This window comes from Elaeis guineensis, chromosome 16, assembly GCF_000442705.2.
Source record: "Elaeis guineensis isolate ETL-2024a chromosome 16, EG11, whole genome shotgun sequence".
Classification (NCBI taxonomy): Eukaryota; Viridiplantae; Streptophyta; class Magnoliopsida; order Arecales; family Arecaceae; genus Elaeis; species Elaeis guineensis.
In genome coordinates, this window is record NC_026008.2 from 22711333 (window position 1) to 22727452 (window position 16120).

Below are 16120 nucleotides of genomic sequence, written 5' to 3' on the forward strand. Positions count from 1 at the left end.
CTTTTTCCTCTAAGTATCCAAGTGATACTATGCTCCTCCTGAGATCTGGGACATGATGCACATTTGTCAATGTTCGCACCCTCCCACCAAACATCCTCAGTTTAATGGAATCCACTCCTGCAATATCATAAGAGCTTCCATCTCTAAGTATCACTCGCTGTCCCTCACCCACTTGTGTGTAAGAAGTAAACCACACCCGATGAGGTGTACAGTGATAAGAGCTAGCTGAGTCCAATACCCAATGATCTGCCTTCTCTCTATGCCCAGCCGACAACATCAGTAAGTCATCTGATACATCACTTTTAGCCACTGCACTAGATGACTCTAGCCTGAAATTTTCTCCTTTTCTCTTCCTCTGTGGACAATCTCTCCTTGGATGCCCTAACTTCCTGCACCTATAGCATCGTACCTCTCTGTTACCCTTTGGATATTTTTTCCTCCCCATTGCCTCGTGTCTATCCTTTCTCCTCCTAGGCCTCTCATTAGCCACCATGGCATCCAGAAAAATCTCTATACTACTTCTCACCATCCACTCCTTTTGCTTGTTCATATGAAGGATCGACACTATCTCCTCATAAACTAATATCTTCTTTCCATACAACTGAGTCATCACCAGCGGATCAAAGCTCCTAGATAGCGAGCACAGCAACATCAGGGACTTATCCTCCTTCTCCAAAGCCACACCCAAATTGAGTAAATTGATACTCAATTGGTCAAACCACTGAACATGCCCTAGTATATCTCCATCTTCTTCCTTCTAAAGGCTATAAAGCTATTTTTTCAACATGAGTTTGTTGCACATGTTCCTCCCCATGTACAGGATGTGCCACCTTGACCATAATTTCTTGGATATCTTCTCTTCCAGCACATCGTACAACACTGAATCAGTCAAACACCATCGAATCAGCGAACAGACCCTCTTCTCCAAAGAACTCTAAGCCTGATCTGTCATCCCCTCTGGCTTTTCCTCCAAGAGCAGATTCAGCTCTTGCTGAACCAACAGATCCTCCACTCTAGTTCTCCACATTAAGAAGTTTTTCTTCCCATCAAATTTCTCAAAATCAATCTTCATTCTGCTGCTCATGATGTCTTAACCACAATCACAAACAACGTTGATCTGATTGAAAGGAAAAATATCTTGACAGAAAACCTAATGAAGAACTTCATTAATCTCTTCAATAGCTCTTGATGTCTTCTTCCTTTTCTATGCTCAACCTGACTTTGATACCAATTGTTGTACAGGTGAACTCCAGTACGTGGGACAAGGAATATGTCAGCAACACACCAAAGAGGGGCGGCTGTAAGGATCCCTCCTTGAAGATGGTGGCTAGGGTTTAGGCATGCAAAACATGAGAGAAGAAGAGAGAGATTGAGGGAGAAAAGATATTGTATTAGTTCCACCAAAAAATGTTATAATATATGATTTATATACCCTAAGATTTACATACAAACCCTAATAAACCCCAGCTAAAAAATTTTTCTAGTTGAATTCAATACATAAAAGCACTCATCGAGCCCATGTCTTACATACTCTCATCCGTTGGGCTTAGTCCTAGTCCAAACTCTTGAGTTAGCTACCTTAGGATCTCACAAACCAAGACCCTAAGCCCTAGGATCAAAATATGACTCTAGATCAAAATAGACTCCCATACATCTTTAGCCCGTACAAACTGGGTCGGCTCAACTGGGACTGGGTCGACCCAATTCTCAGCAATCTGCAAAAATCTCGAATAATGCACTTTCTTTTCTATTCTCAATTAGTCAACTCAGCTGGGACTGAGTCGATCCACCTAGATTGAGTTGGCTCAGCCTGGCACTGAGTCGATCCACTTTTTGTGCCATGCCAAAATGCTGAGACTCCTCTCTCTCTGGCACACCCTGTGACTGGATTGACCCATTCCTAGATTGAGTCGATCCAATGCCCTGAAACTACTCTTCCACCATAGTCTTCAATCCTTCCTTGGTATCTCACTCCACCTTGTGTCTCCAGATATTCGGAGCTCCAACCAAGCCCTTCGAAGTCCTCGCCGCTTGAACCTCGAGCTCGTGAAAGCTATGCACCACCTCCACCTTAGGACAACTCCCATCTTAGTGAACCAAGAGCCTATCAATCCAGCTCCTCCTGTGGTCACCAACAAGGCTATGGGGGCACCACAGAATCCCTACATGCATGATCCATCATAATTTTTCACTACTCTGGGCGTACCTAATGGTAGTGGAATGGCTACTAGTTGATGCTTGCAGGATGGTTACTTGTTTTGAAATTCAGAAATGAATGAATTTTCAATAGGTATGGCCTTCCTAAGTAAAAGGAGTTAAAGAGAGCTGTTGATCTATATCATATGAAGAAGCATCGGACATATATCGTAGTTGAGTCCAAACTAAAAACTTGGGCAATCCAATGTGTATCATGTTGCAGTGGAAATGAATGCAAGTGGAGATTACGTGCTTCATTTTTGAAGAAAAAGGATTTTTGGATTGTTAGCAGATATGAGAATCCTCATACTTGTCTATATGAAAGTCTAAGTTAAGACCATAAGTACATCAGTTCAAAACTCATTGCTATTGTGGTTTGACATATTATGGAGAAAGATTCTAGTGTCAATATTAAAGCAATTATAGCAAGTGTGAAAGAGCAATTTGGCTACACTATCTTATACAAAAAGATATGGTATGGAAAGCAGAAGGCCTTGGTTGATATCTATGGAGAGTGGGATAATTCTTATACGAAGTTGCCTTATTACATGGCATCTCTCCAAAATGCAAACCATGGTATTATTGTCTGTTGGAATTTCTGCAATATAGGTGCTTTCGACGTAAGACTTCTTAACTATGTCTTTTAGTCTTTTAGGCAATTCGTTGAGGGATTTTAGTATTGTCATCCTATTATTAGCATCAATGGCACCCACCTCTATGGAAAGTATAGAGATAAAATGCTTATTGCCATAGGTATTGATAGTGAAAATAGAATATTTCCACTCGCATATGCTATTGTTGATGAGAAAATACTCACCAACTGGAGTTGATTTCTTTATAATTTGAGAATGCATATTGTGGGTGAAGTAGATGGCATATGTTTAATCTCTGACCAGTATCTTAGAATTTTAAGTGCCATTACTGATGAATCAAATGGATGGAGTCTACCACATGCATATCACCGATTTTATTTGAAGCACATATGTAGCAATTTTAACAGTTGACTTTTTAGTGTACAACTTAAAAAGATGGTTTGGCAAGCAGATAGCACTCATCAAGTACGTAAGTTCAACTTCATCATGGAAAGAATTAAGGTGGTAAATGAGGAGGCTTGGAATTGGCTGTCTGTGTTGGAGCCTGAAAGTTGGACACATGCACATGATGGTGGATTGCGGTATGACATCTTAATGATAAATTTGTCTGAAATCTTCAACAGTGTACTACGAAGAGCTAGAAATATCCCGATTACAGTATGTGTGCAAGACCCTAGTGTTTCATTTAGGCTAGACACACCTTGGAGATATATGTATAAAAATATTGATTTCATTACTTGAAACTTAGTACTTTTAATCTGATAAATTCAATTAATATGAACACACTGTCAAGCAGATAGAATATTGTATTCAATATTTACCACGTATCGATGAAGGTGGCACAGGTTTATAGATGCCAGCTGGATACATTAGTTGATACACATAGATGGATAATTTTTATTTATGTATAAATATTATTTTATAATATTTATAATTTATTGAAAAATATGCTTACTAATCTGATTTTATTTTTAACTCTATCAGTTTTCATGAGAGCCATATATAAATGAGATATTGTTCATATTACTACAGATATGCATGGATGGATATGATATATGGCATGCTAGGGTGTGGCTTATTTATTTTGATATGGTGGAGTGGCACCTTCTAGATTGTGTGCTTTGGCAATTTGGCTGGATTCAAGGTATCCCGACGCAGTTCGATACCAACCAGTGACTTCATCATGTTGATCGATGAGGGAGAGTCCATGTTGACTGACGTATCAAGCATGCTAAGTATATCACCATTTGAAATGCACAATGGATCACATAGTTTATGGTGATCACATATTGGGAGGCCATCCATATATCGAAGATTACATGGCTTGATTTCTTAGCATTACAGTACAGATCATTGGGTAGTCTCGGTATACAATTTCAGGATATGAGGATGAGAGTTCCACTGTATGTATTTTGGTAAGACGATAAAAATTATACTTTATGTCAATGTCATATTAAATTTCAATTCATTAAATTTTTATTTTACTTTCAATTATTAACTATATTATATGATTTATACAGATGGAGTGTTTGGATGAGCTAGCAATTTCCACACAACGTGCCATCACTGTTAATGATGAATCAGAGTGATTGGTTATATTAGGCTAATTGAATGACACTATCAGACATATATATCAGAATAGTGGGCAAGCTGACCACATCTTTGTTTATCATACTGGATCACCTACAGCATCACCATTTGTTCCGATGGCATCATCATATTTTTCAGAGATGCGACAATTGGGCTCCCCCTATATCTCTGAGATGCAGCATGATATGAGTAGTTGTGATCGTTCATCATCATCGATGCCATCTTTCACTGAGCAGATGAACACTGCTCCATTATCGAACTTGTTTGATCTATCTTTGGCATCTTTATCGATGGCACTAGATACTATATTATCACATATACATGAGCATCATGAGGATCCAAAGCCAGATGCCAGTTTTGCTATGGCAGAGGATAGGCCACCTGTGCGCAGAGGTCGAGGGCGAGGGTGAGGGTGAGGTTTAGCTCACACTAACATTGATGTGGTAGATTTTACTATTGATGTAGGAGAGAGTGTATCACAAGTGATTCAGAGGGACTCTCAACAGCCTTTGATTACCTTTCAAAGAAGGTCAAAGTGACCAAAGGGGGGACCATGGCCTTGTGGTACATAAGTTATATTGTCATACTTTATTTTGGTCAGTTGTTTAAATATAATTGTTTATGTAAGTAACTAGCTTCATTATATATATTTGTATTCTTCTATGCTTGCTACCTGACTGAGGTAGCTTGTTTTTTACTTTGTAAATTTTGTGAATATTGAACATATCTTATTTATAGGAAAAAAATATGGATGTACTATTATTGGCAATTTGCTATAATTTTGATTATTTTCTTTACAGGGGAGGTATTGTCGGAATTTGGTTGAAATTTTACTAAAGTCTTTAGCATATGGTTTATAAGGGGCATAGTGAAATCTCATAATTGCTTTGAATCACTAATTGAAAGCAAACTTCAGTTTCCATTCTTATAATTTATTTAATCTAATTTTGCAAAAGAAGAAAAGGAAAAACAATTCTTAATGGCCCTTTAAATTTAGTGTTCAGTTCCTCTATCTTTTATAGGATGTGTAATGAACCTTTCAATTAATTCAAACTAAATCTCTTTCTAACCCCTTAATCTTACTTTGGGGTTGACTCCAATTCCTTTAGGTTCGACTCCATCAGGGGTTCTAAAAAAATAGTTCTTTGTCTGTTCCTATTGCTCAATAGAAGTCGACTCATGGGTCATCCCCTGGCACAAGAGTCATTTGAGTGATACACCATCCCTAAACCCTTTGTGTGCCGAAGGTGATATGCGAACAAAAATACCATTTTGAATGGCATTTCTAAAAATGCCAGTTGAAATGGAGCTTGTTGCTTCAAGAATTGATTTTGATGATCGCAAATCATTTGAGGGGACTACTAATATATTTCTTATCTTTGAAAAATATTTTTGTGATATTTCAGGTAGTCTAAAAGATTGAATATGAAAAGCTTCATCAAGTATGCCAAAATTAAAATTTTTATAAGTTGGAGAAGTTTTCGAAGCCTTTTTGAGAATGTCCAATTGATTTGAAGCCATTTGAGAGTGTTTGGAAGTGTTCTGATAAGTTTCGAACCTTAAATGTATGAAAAATTGGATTGCAACAAAATAGAACAACCCATCTGGATCATCCCTTTTTATTGAGTAGCCGGCACACACTATTTTGACTTATGGCACGCAGTGGGATGACCCATCTGAGATGACCCCTAAGACCCTGAGACCAAAATAGAAAGTTTGATTTTCACACTGACAAAATGAGGCATCCCATGGGACTTCTAAGTCACAGTGGGACGACTCATATGGGACGATCCATTCTGGATGAGTTCGCAATGGCTAGTTTTTAGTCTATTTTTGATACATTTAATACACATTAAACACTCTCCAATGGCTCAAAACCAACTCTAAAACATTCTCAAGGATAAATAGTGACTATAATTGCTCTCTTAAAGTGAAAAATCATAAGATTAACCAAGCATTCAAGTTCAAATTCGAAAAAAGCTCTATCAACCCTAAAAAGAGAAATTGAAGTATTTAATCACTTCACCAACCACTCTCCAGCAGCAATCAAGTATGAAATTCATTGAGAGTGTTCAGCAAAAGTTTCTTCTCCTTAAGTATTTTATTTTTATTGTATTTATTGTATTTATTTAAGAGAATATTATGCTGAATTTTTTGTACCCTATTTTTCCCATATTGTTTTTGAGTTTTGGGAGGTTTCAAAACTCGGTTGGATTGATTCAAACCTTGAATCAGATTGTTGAGGGTTGGTTTGTACCTGAAAAATAAGTATTCTTGCTTGGATAGCAAAGGTCGGAAGTGTCTGACATGGTGTAATCTTTAAAATCTATTCAGTAGATTGAATTTCCAAATAGAAACTTGAGGAGTGAATGTAGGTGCAAGGTTGACACTGAACTACTATAAATTCTTTGTATTTATTGTACTTGCCTCTTTTTACTTATTCTTTGTACCTTATAATTGCAATCTTATCATTTGTATTTGAATTTTTTTTTATTGAAAATCAATCCTCTCCACTCAAGCACTTTAGCATATTATTTAAGTGCACTAATTTTTAAAATTTTAAAAAGGCCCAATTCACCTCTCCTCTTGGACTCCATATCTGGATAACAAGTGGTATTAGAGCACGGTGCTCTAGTCTTTACTTAATTTAACTATCAAGAGCCAAAGATCAATGGCAGCCCAATTTAGTATATCCCTAGTCGAGGGGCAATCTACAAATCGACCTCCATTTTTCAATGGATCAAATTACACCTATTGAAAAGCTCGGATGAGAATTTTTATTCAAATACTTGACTATGATATATGGAGTATCATAGTAAATGGACCACACACACTCATTAAATTGATTGATAGTGTGTCTCTCCCTAAGTTGGAAGGTGAATGAGATAAATTTGATAAGAAAATATCTTAGCTCAATACTAAAGCCATAAATATTTTATATTATGCTTTGGATGCTAATGAATTTAATCGCATTTCTACATACAACTTAGCTAAAGAGATTTGGGATAGATTAGAAGTCACACACGAAGGCACAAACCAAGTAAAAGAATTTAAGATCAATATGCTTGTGCACAACTATGAATTGTTTAAAATGAAACCTGAAGAATCAATAACTCAAATATTCACTCATTTCACTGACATCATAAATGATTTAAAAAATCTTGATAAATATTATTCTAACAGTGATCTTATGAGAAAAGTACTCAGGTCCTTACCAAGATCATGGGAGATAAAAGTCACTACAATCCAAGAGGCCAAGGATTTGAATATTCTACCATTGGAGGAGCTGCTTGGATCCCTCATGACTCACAAACTGACTATGAAGCAACACATTAAGGAAGAAACCAGAAGAAAGAGAACCATAGCTCTCAAGTCGACAGCTCAGGAAGAAGAAGACACAGAAAAATTAAATAATAACGAGGAAGATGAGGACTTGGCCCTGATTATCAGAAAATTTAGATGCTTCATGAGGAGAAAAAGATAAGAGACCAAGAGAAGACCACCAGTCAAGGAGAGTCGAGTAAAGAAAAAAAAAAAGAACAGCCCATCATCTGCTATGAATGCAAGAAGCTGGGCCACTTCAGATCAAAATACCCCCAGCTCAAGAAAGGCTAAAAAAAATTCAAGAAGAAAAAGACCATGATGGCTACATGGAGCGATAGTGATAACTCCACCACTGATAAAGAATTTCATGAAGAAGCCAATCTGTACCTTATGGCACCTGAAAATGAGGAAACATCCGAAACTCAAAATAAATTTACTTATGATAAACTGTTAGAAGCTTTTCATAAACTTTTGAATGACCTAAAAGAATTAAGAACAAAAAATAAAAATCTAAAATTAAGAAATTATATATTAGTTAAGAAAAAAGAAGAAGTTAATAAGAAAAATGAAGAATTACAACTAAAGAATCAGTCTCTAATAAAAGAAAAAGATGAACTTTTTAGTCAAAATGAAACTCTTATAAAAGAAAATCAAAAACTAAAGGAAGAGGTAACCAAGTTAAAATCTATAGTTGACAGATTTATATTAAGTTCAAACAAACTTCAGATGATCATTGATAGTCCAAAAGCTGTATATGATAAAATCAGACTTGGCTATAACACTCTAAGAAAGCAAAAATTTTTGAAAAATATTTTTGTTAATGCATCTATTAGAAAACTGCCAAATATTACTTATTTTAGATGTGGCAAGGTAGGGCATAAAGCTTATTCATATTTATCAAATAAATTTGATACTAAAAATATTAAGAAAATATGGATTTCAGAAGGAACCATTGTGACTAACCCCAAAAGATCCAAGTTAGCTTGGGTACCTAAGGTTAAAACTTGATTTCATGTGTGCAGGTGTGTCTTGCATCCCAAGCAACTAAATGAAAGTGATATCTCGATAGTGGATGCTCAAGATATATGATTGATGATAAATCTCAATTCATCACATTGAAAGTCAAGAATGGAGGGATGGTCATCTTTGAAGATAATGACAAAGGAAAGATCATCAGTATTGGTAACATTGTTATCACTCCCTCCACTTGTATTGAAAATGTATTACTTGTAGATGGTCTTAAGCATAATCTTTTAAGTATTAGTCAATTATGTGATAAAGATTATAGAGTAGTTTTTGAATCATTTATGTGTATTGTAACTAGTTCTATTGATGTTAGCATTAGATTCATTGGACATAGGCATGGCAATGTATACATAGTTAATTTGGATGATCTATTCTTATGAAATATGCAATATCTTGTGGCCATAAATGCTAAAATTAATGAGACTAGATAGCTTTGGCACCATAGGCTTGTACATATTAGTATGCACACACTTTCTAAAATTATTAAAAAAGATTTGATTTTTGATTTGCCAAAAATTAATATTGACAAAGATAAAATTTATGATGCATGTCAATTAGGTAAATAAACAAATTTTTTTTTTAAATCTAAAAATATTGTTTCAACTTTTAAACCTTTAGAACTCTTATGTATAGATTTATTTGGTCCTACAAGGATAACTAGTCTAGGAGAAAAAAGATATAATTTTGTAACCATTGATGATTTTTCGTATTTTATTTAGACTTTATTTTTAGCTTCTAAAGATGAAGTATTTTCAGCTTTCTCTAAGTTTTGTCGAAAAATTTCAAATAAAAAAAATTTACCAATTATTTCTATTCAAAGTGACCATGGCACTGAATTTGAAAATAAAAATTTTGAAAAATTTTATGATGAAAAAGATATAGATCATAATTTTTCAGCACCTAAAACACCATAACAAAATGAAGTTGTTAAAAAAAAATAAAATCCTAGAAGAAATTGCTCGTACCATGCTATGTGAAAGTAAACTCCCAAAGTACTTTTAGGCAAAAGCAATTAACATAGCATATTACATTTTAATCGTGCCTTAATAAGATCAATTTAAAAAAAAATACTTTATAAATTATGGAAGGATAGAAAACCTAATATAGGCTATTTTCATATTTTTGGCGGCTGGTGTTTTATTCTAAATAATGTCAAAGATAGCTTAGGTAAATTTGATGCTAAATCTGATGAAGCTATCTTTCTTGACTATTCCACTTCTAGCAAAATTTTTAGACTATTTAATAAAAGAATACTAGTAGTGGAAGAGTCAATTCATATTATTTTTGATGAAACTAATAATCTTTCATCAAAAAAGAGAGAGAGAGTGTTGATGATGCAGGTATCATAGAAGATAGAATAAAAGAGCTCACCCTCAATGACTCAAATGAGCAAAACAAAGATCAATTGGATGAAAAAAATGAAGATAAAAGCGTCAATGATCAGAATATTCAAGAACAACCTCAAAATACAGATAATCTTTCAAAAGAATAGAGGTATGTCAACAATCATCCTAAAGAATTAATAATTGATGATCCGACATAAGGAATAAGAACTAGATCCTCACTTAGAGATATTTGTAATTATGTAGCTTTTGTTTCACATCTAAAACCTAAAATAATAGATGAAGCTGAAAAAAACCATAACTGGATAATTGCCATGCAAGAAGAGCTAAACTAATTTGAAACAATGTATGGACACTAGTTGCTAGACCTAAAAATCATCTCATAATAGGAACTAAATGGGTATATAGGAATAAATTAGATGAAGATGGAAATGTAATAAAAAACAAAGCAAGATTAGTTGCTAAAGGATACAATTAACAAGAAAGAATTGATTTTGATGAAACATTTGCTCCTGTTGCTAGACTTGAAGCCATAAGAATGCTACTTGCTTTTGCTTATTTTATGAACTTTCAATTGTTTCAAATGGATGTTAAGAGTACTTTTCTAAATGATTATATTGCTGAAGAAGTATATGTAGAACAACCTCCAGATTTTGAAAGTCATAAATTTTTAGATCATGTATTTAAGTTAAATAAAGTATTATATAGATTAAAATAGGCTCTTAAGGCATGCTATGAAAGATTAAGTAATTTTTTGTTAGAAAATAATTTTTCAAGAGAAAAAGTTCATACTACTCTTTTTATAAAAAAAAAAGACAAAGAAATTCTAGTTATACAGATATATGTTGATGACATTATATTTGAATCTACTAATGAAGATTTGTGTCAAGAGTTTGCCAAGCTCATATAGGGAGAGTTCGAGATGAGCATGATAGGAGAACTTACTTTCTTTCTCGAACTTCAGATTAAGTAAATAAAGGAAGGGACCTCCATCACCCAAAGTAAGTACACAAGAGAATTATTAAAAAAATTTGGAATGAAAAGCTCAAAAATTGTAAGTACACTTATGACTCCTTCCTGTAAATTAGAAAAAGATGAACATTATAAAAATATTGATTCAAAGCTCAATAGAGGCATGATAGGCTCTTTATTGTATCTTACTGCTAGTAGACCTGATATAATGTTCAGTATATGCATGTATGCTAGATATCAGTCAAATCTTAAGAAATCTCATTTAAATACTGTTAAAATTTTTTTTAGATATTTAAAAAAATACAAAACCTAAGATTTTGATTCTCAAAATAATCTTCTATGGACTTAATAGGTTACTCAGATGCAACTTTGCTGGATGTAAACTAGATAGAAAAAGTACTAGTGGAACTTACCAATTTCTAGGAGTAAACTTAATCTCTTGGTTTAGCAAGAAGTAAAATTCTGTAGCATTGTCTATGGTCGAGGTCGAATACATTGCAGTCAGAAGTTACCATGCTTAAATTATGTGGATTAAGTAACAACTCATAGATTTTGGTATTGAACTTAAAAATATCTCCATAAGATGTGATAATACTAGTGCTATCAATTTGACCAAAAATCCAATCCAACATTATTGGTCAAAATATATTCAAATTAGATATTATTTTATAAGAGAACATATTTAAAATAATGATATAACACTTGAATACATAAATACTAAAAAATAACTAGCTGACATTTTCATCAAAGCACTAAATGAAAATAAATTTTATAAAATTAGAAGGGAATTGGGCATCTTAGACCCTTCTACTTGATTTTCAATCAAAATTTTACTCCCAAAATTCTTCTAAATTTTTTTGACTTCATTATCTTAATTTTGAGAGCCATCTATCATTTTTTTGAGAATTTTTCAAGATAATCAAAAATTATCAGTGCTATTCACATACCTTTTCAGATTTTTTTTCATTAAAATACTCAATCAAAAATTATATCAAAATTTATCTGGACTTCTCATAATCATCTCAACTCGATATGACTAATTTTAATTTTTTCTTAATTTTAAATCTTTTTCTCATCGCTTGAACCTTTTCTAGATGGGACAACCCATGTGGGATGTCCCAATTGATCGAACAAATGAATTTCATATGAGCCGATCCATTTTTTATTCTATTAAATAGGCTTTTTGGACGTCTTAAACCTCAAAACCCTTCCTCTCTCTCTCTCATCCTAAACCTAGGAATCTCTTTCTAAATCTCTCCAAACCTCAAAATCTCACAAAATCGTGGATCACTTTCTCCAAATTTCTTGTTCTCATGGCTCATCCTCTCGATTTCCCTAAATTCCAAACCCTAACCTACAAAATTTGTGAGAAACTCTCCAAAATCCTCTTCTCCTCTCCTTGGGACATGGCCCCCCAAATGAGGTGGCCGCAGAGATGGAAGTCGGTTGATCTTTGGAGGCTGAGGAACGGAGGAAGAAGGCAGCACAAGAGCCAACCCAAGCATATCCACTGGTCACTCCAAGTAAGATTCCTCATTCTACAAAGAAGGTTGCTTTGGGAAGAAATGTAGATTTCAAGTTTTTGAGGCATGATGGTTTTTCAATTGGAGAAAAATTAATTAAGCAAGAATGAAAATTTTTCCTAAGTTTGTCTGAGCCGGTTTATATTGATTTGGTCAAAGAATTTTATTCAAATTTGGTTTTCTCTGGTGGTGTTTTGAGGTCTGCTGTGAAGGGAGTCTAAATCATTTTGAATGCACCTAGGCTAGGTAGACTCCTTCAGATATCTTATGAGGGTAGTTGCCTAGATGAGCTACCCAAAAAGAAAATTGGACTCAGGACCATCCTTGGGAGAGATGATGTAGAAGGATTTCTAAAGATTGAGGCCAAGGATCTAAGTGTGGAGATGAGGTTGCTTCACCACATAGTGTCTAGAATTTTTTTCTCCAGAGGGGGAAGATATGATTTGATGACTGGTAGGGATATCTGTTTGAGGCACCATGTTGTTTCTGAGACTCCTCTGAACTTATCTTTTCTGATGATCGATGCCATGAGGGAGGCCTTGAACAGATCCAATGCTTTCTAGCCATATGACATGGCTTTCACAGTGATTTCTAAGGAGTCTGGAGTGAGTTTTGAGGAAGAGATGTTTATAGACTATCATACACCGACATCTACAACAACCACTCTCTTCGACATATGGGGTTTGTTAGAGTAGATGGCCGTTGGGCCAAGGGACGAGCTACAGCAATTGAGGAGGATGATGATGAGGAGGAGGAGCATGCTGAGGGGGAGGGTCCATCTTCTCCTGTGTCCAGGTCGAGTCCAGTTGATCATCATGTTTCAGAGCCTGAGGCAGGATCCTCGATCAGAGTACCTCCATTGAGCCATACTGTGCCTACTTTTAGCTTGAGGGATGTTGATATGGGACAGCTAGCTAAGAGAGTGGCAGGGATCTTATCGTTCAGTAGCAGTAGTTCTAGGATCAGATACTACAGCAGCTCCATCAGTTTCAGCTATACCAGGAGTAGATTCTACAGCAGGTACAGCAGCAACAGGCACAGCAGTAGCCACAGTAATTTCACCCAACTCCTTCGAGTGCCTTCTCTGTTCCATCCTTGGATTCATCTATTGTGCCACATATTTTCTCTTTGATGGAGGGTGTGGAGAGCTCCATTCTCAGATTCAGTGGCAGAATTTTGATATAGAAAGAGGTCAGACGAATTGTAGTCTCTCTCTCTGCTAGAGTGGACACATCGATTTCTTCTACACCACCGATGGATAACCTGGCTCGAGAGATAGAGAGACTCCACAGCCAGCTTTGTTCTTCTCTGGAGCTGATTTGGACAGACATCAGAGACTCTAGAGACTTCGTAGCTGCTGATCTAGATGGGCTTTGACTTACAGTGAGGGAGATCTTGTCCCAGCTTAATGCTATTAGGACTCAGCTTTAGTGTAGGCCCTCTGCATCTAGTGAGTCAGTTTTTATTCAGTCCATTGCTTTCCATTCTTCGGCATCTTCCTCTCGGACCAGATCCTTCGATCGAGGATGAGGCTGATCATGGCTCACCTATCTTGATCTCGTGCTTGATGCCCAGTCTCATTGATTTCATCATTTTGTATTAGGTTACTTAGTTATATTTTGTAGATTGGATGTATGAGAGCTTTATGCTCATGGACATATATTATGACTCTTGTAACCTCTCTTTTTGTTGTAATTAATGAATGAGATTATTCTCATGGCTCACTTTTTTGTTCTTGGATGAATGAATGAATGACTATCTGTTATACTTGAATGAATGCACTATTACTCTGATACCTGACATAGAACCATAAAAAATCTTACTCCTTTTAGTTTATTTTTTTGATGATGTTAAAAAGGGGGAGAAAATAGTGTATTGTCTGTGTATTGTCTATCTAAATTGTCTATCTAAATTTTTTAAATTTAAATATTCTTTTAAATTTTTTATTCTGGTACAGTATTTTGCACTGATACGCCTTTGATATGCTTATTTTTTACTCTGATACATCTGTTTTTACCTTCAGCTTGATACTTTTTGAAAAATACTCTGATACATCTATTTTTCTTGAGTGTTTTGGTATTTTTGATAATTTTATTTTTTGCATGAATGCCAAAATACCTCGATACATTCATTTTTGATTTTACAAAATCCTCCAAATTCTTCTCTAAAATTCTTGGTTTTATCCTTGCTTTGATTTCAAAATGAGAAAAAGGAAAAGAAACATTTCTTTCATATTTATTGCTCTGATACTAAAGACAAGGAAGAAAAGAATAAAATTTTTTTATAAACCATCTCTGTTTTGATAAAATTTTTCTTTACAAATTGAACACTCTTTATATAAGAAAAGGGGAGATCTTTTTCAAAATGATCAAAATGGTTATTTTTATCAGTTTCATACAAGAAAGGGAAGAATTTTAACTGATTAAGAATAATCTTTAGAAAAACTCTGATATCTTTAAAAATTAGTTTCAGCAAAATGAGTTGAAACATTAAAATTATTGAAAATATGTATCTCATGATTTTCTATGATTAATCTTTGGCATATTCCTCTAAGTGCTTCACAAACCTAAATTTTTTGAGCTTTAAGGACTTATTTTATGAACACTCAAATATTTTATCATCATCAAAAAGGGAAAGATTGTTGCTTCAAGAATTGATTTTGATGATCGTAAACTATTTGAGGAGATTATCAATGTATTTCTTATCTTTAGAGAATATTTTTATGATATTTCAGGTAGTCCAAAAGATTGAGTTTGAAAAGCTTCATCAAGTATGCCAAAATTGAAGTTTTTGCAAGTTGGAGAAGTTTTTGAAGCTTTTTTGAGAGTGTCCAATTGATTTGAAGCCATTTGAGAGTGTTTGGAAGTATTCTGATAAGTTTCAAACCTTAAATGCATGAAAAATTGGGTTACAATAAAATAGGGCGATCCATCTGGATCATCCCTTTTTATTGAGTAGCCAGCACGCACTGTTTTGACTTGTGGTACGCAGTGGGACGATCTCTGAGACCCTGAGATCAAAACAGAAAGTCTGATTTTCAGACTGGCCAAATGAGGCATCCCATGAAACTTTCCAGTCACAGTGGGATGACTCATATGGGACGACCCATTCTAGATGAGTTCACAACGGTTAGTTTTCAGTCCATTTTTGGTACATTTAATACACATTAAACACTCTCCAATGGCTCAAAACCAACTCTAAAATTTTTTTAGAGATAAATAGTGACTATAAATACTCTCTTGAAGTGAAAAATCATAAGATGAAGCAAGCATTCAAGTTCAAATCTAAAAAAAGCTCTAAAGAGAAATAGAAGCATTTAATCACTTCGCCAACCACTCTTCAGTAGCAATCAAGTGTGAAATTCATTGAGGATGTTCAGTAAAAGCTTCTTTTCTTTAAGTATTGTATTTCTATTACGTTTATTGTGTTTATTTAAAGAGATATTGTGCTAAATTTTTTGTACTCTATTTTTTCTATATTGTATTTGGGTTTTTGAGTTTTGGGGGGTTCTAAAACTTGGTTGGGTTGATCCGAATCTTGAATCGGATTCTTG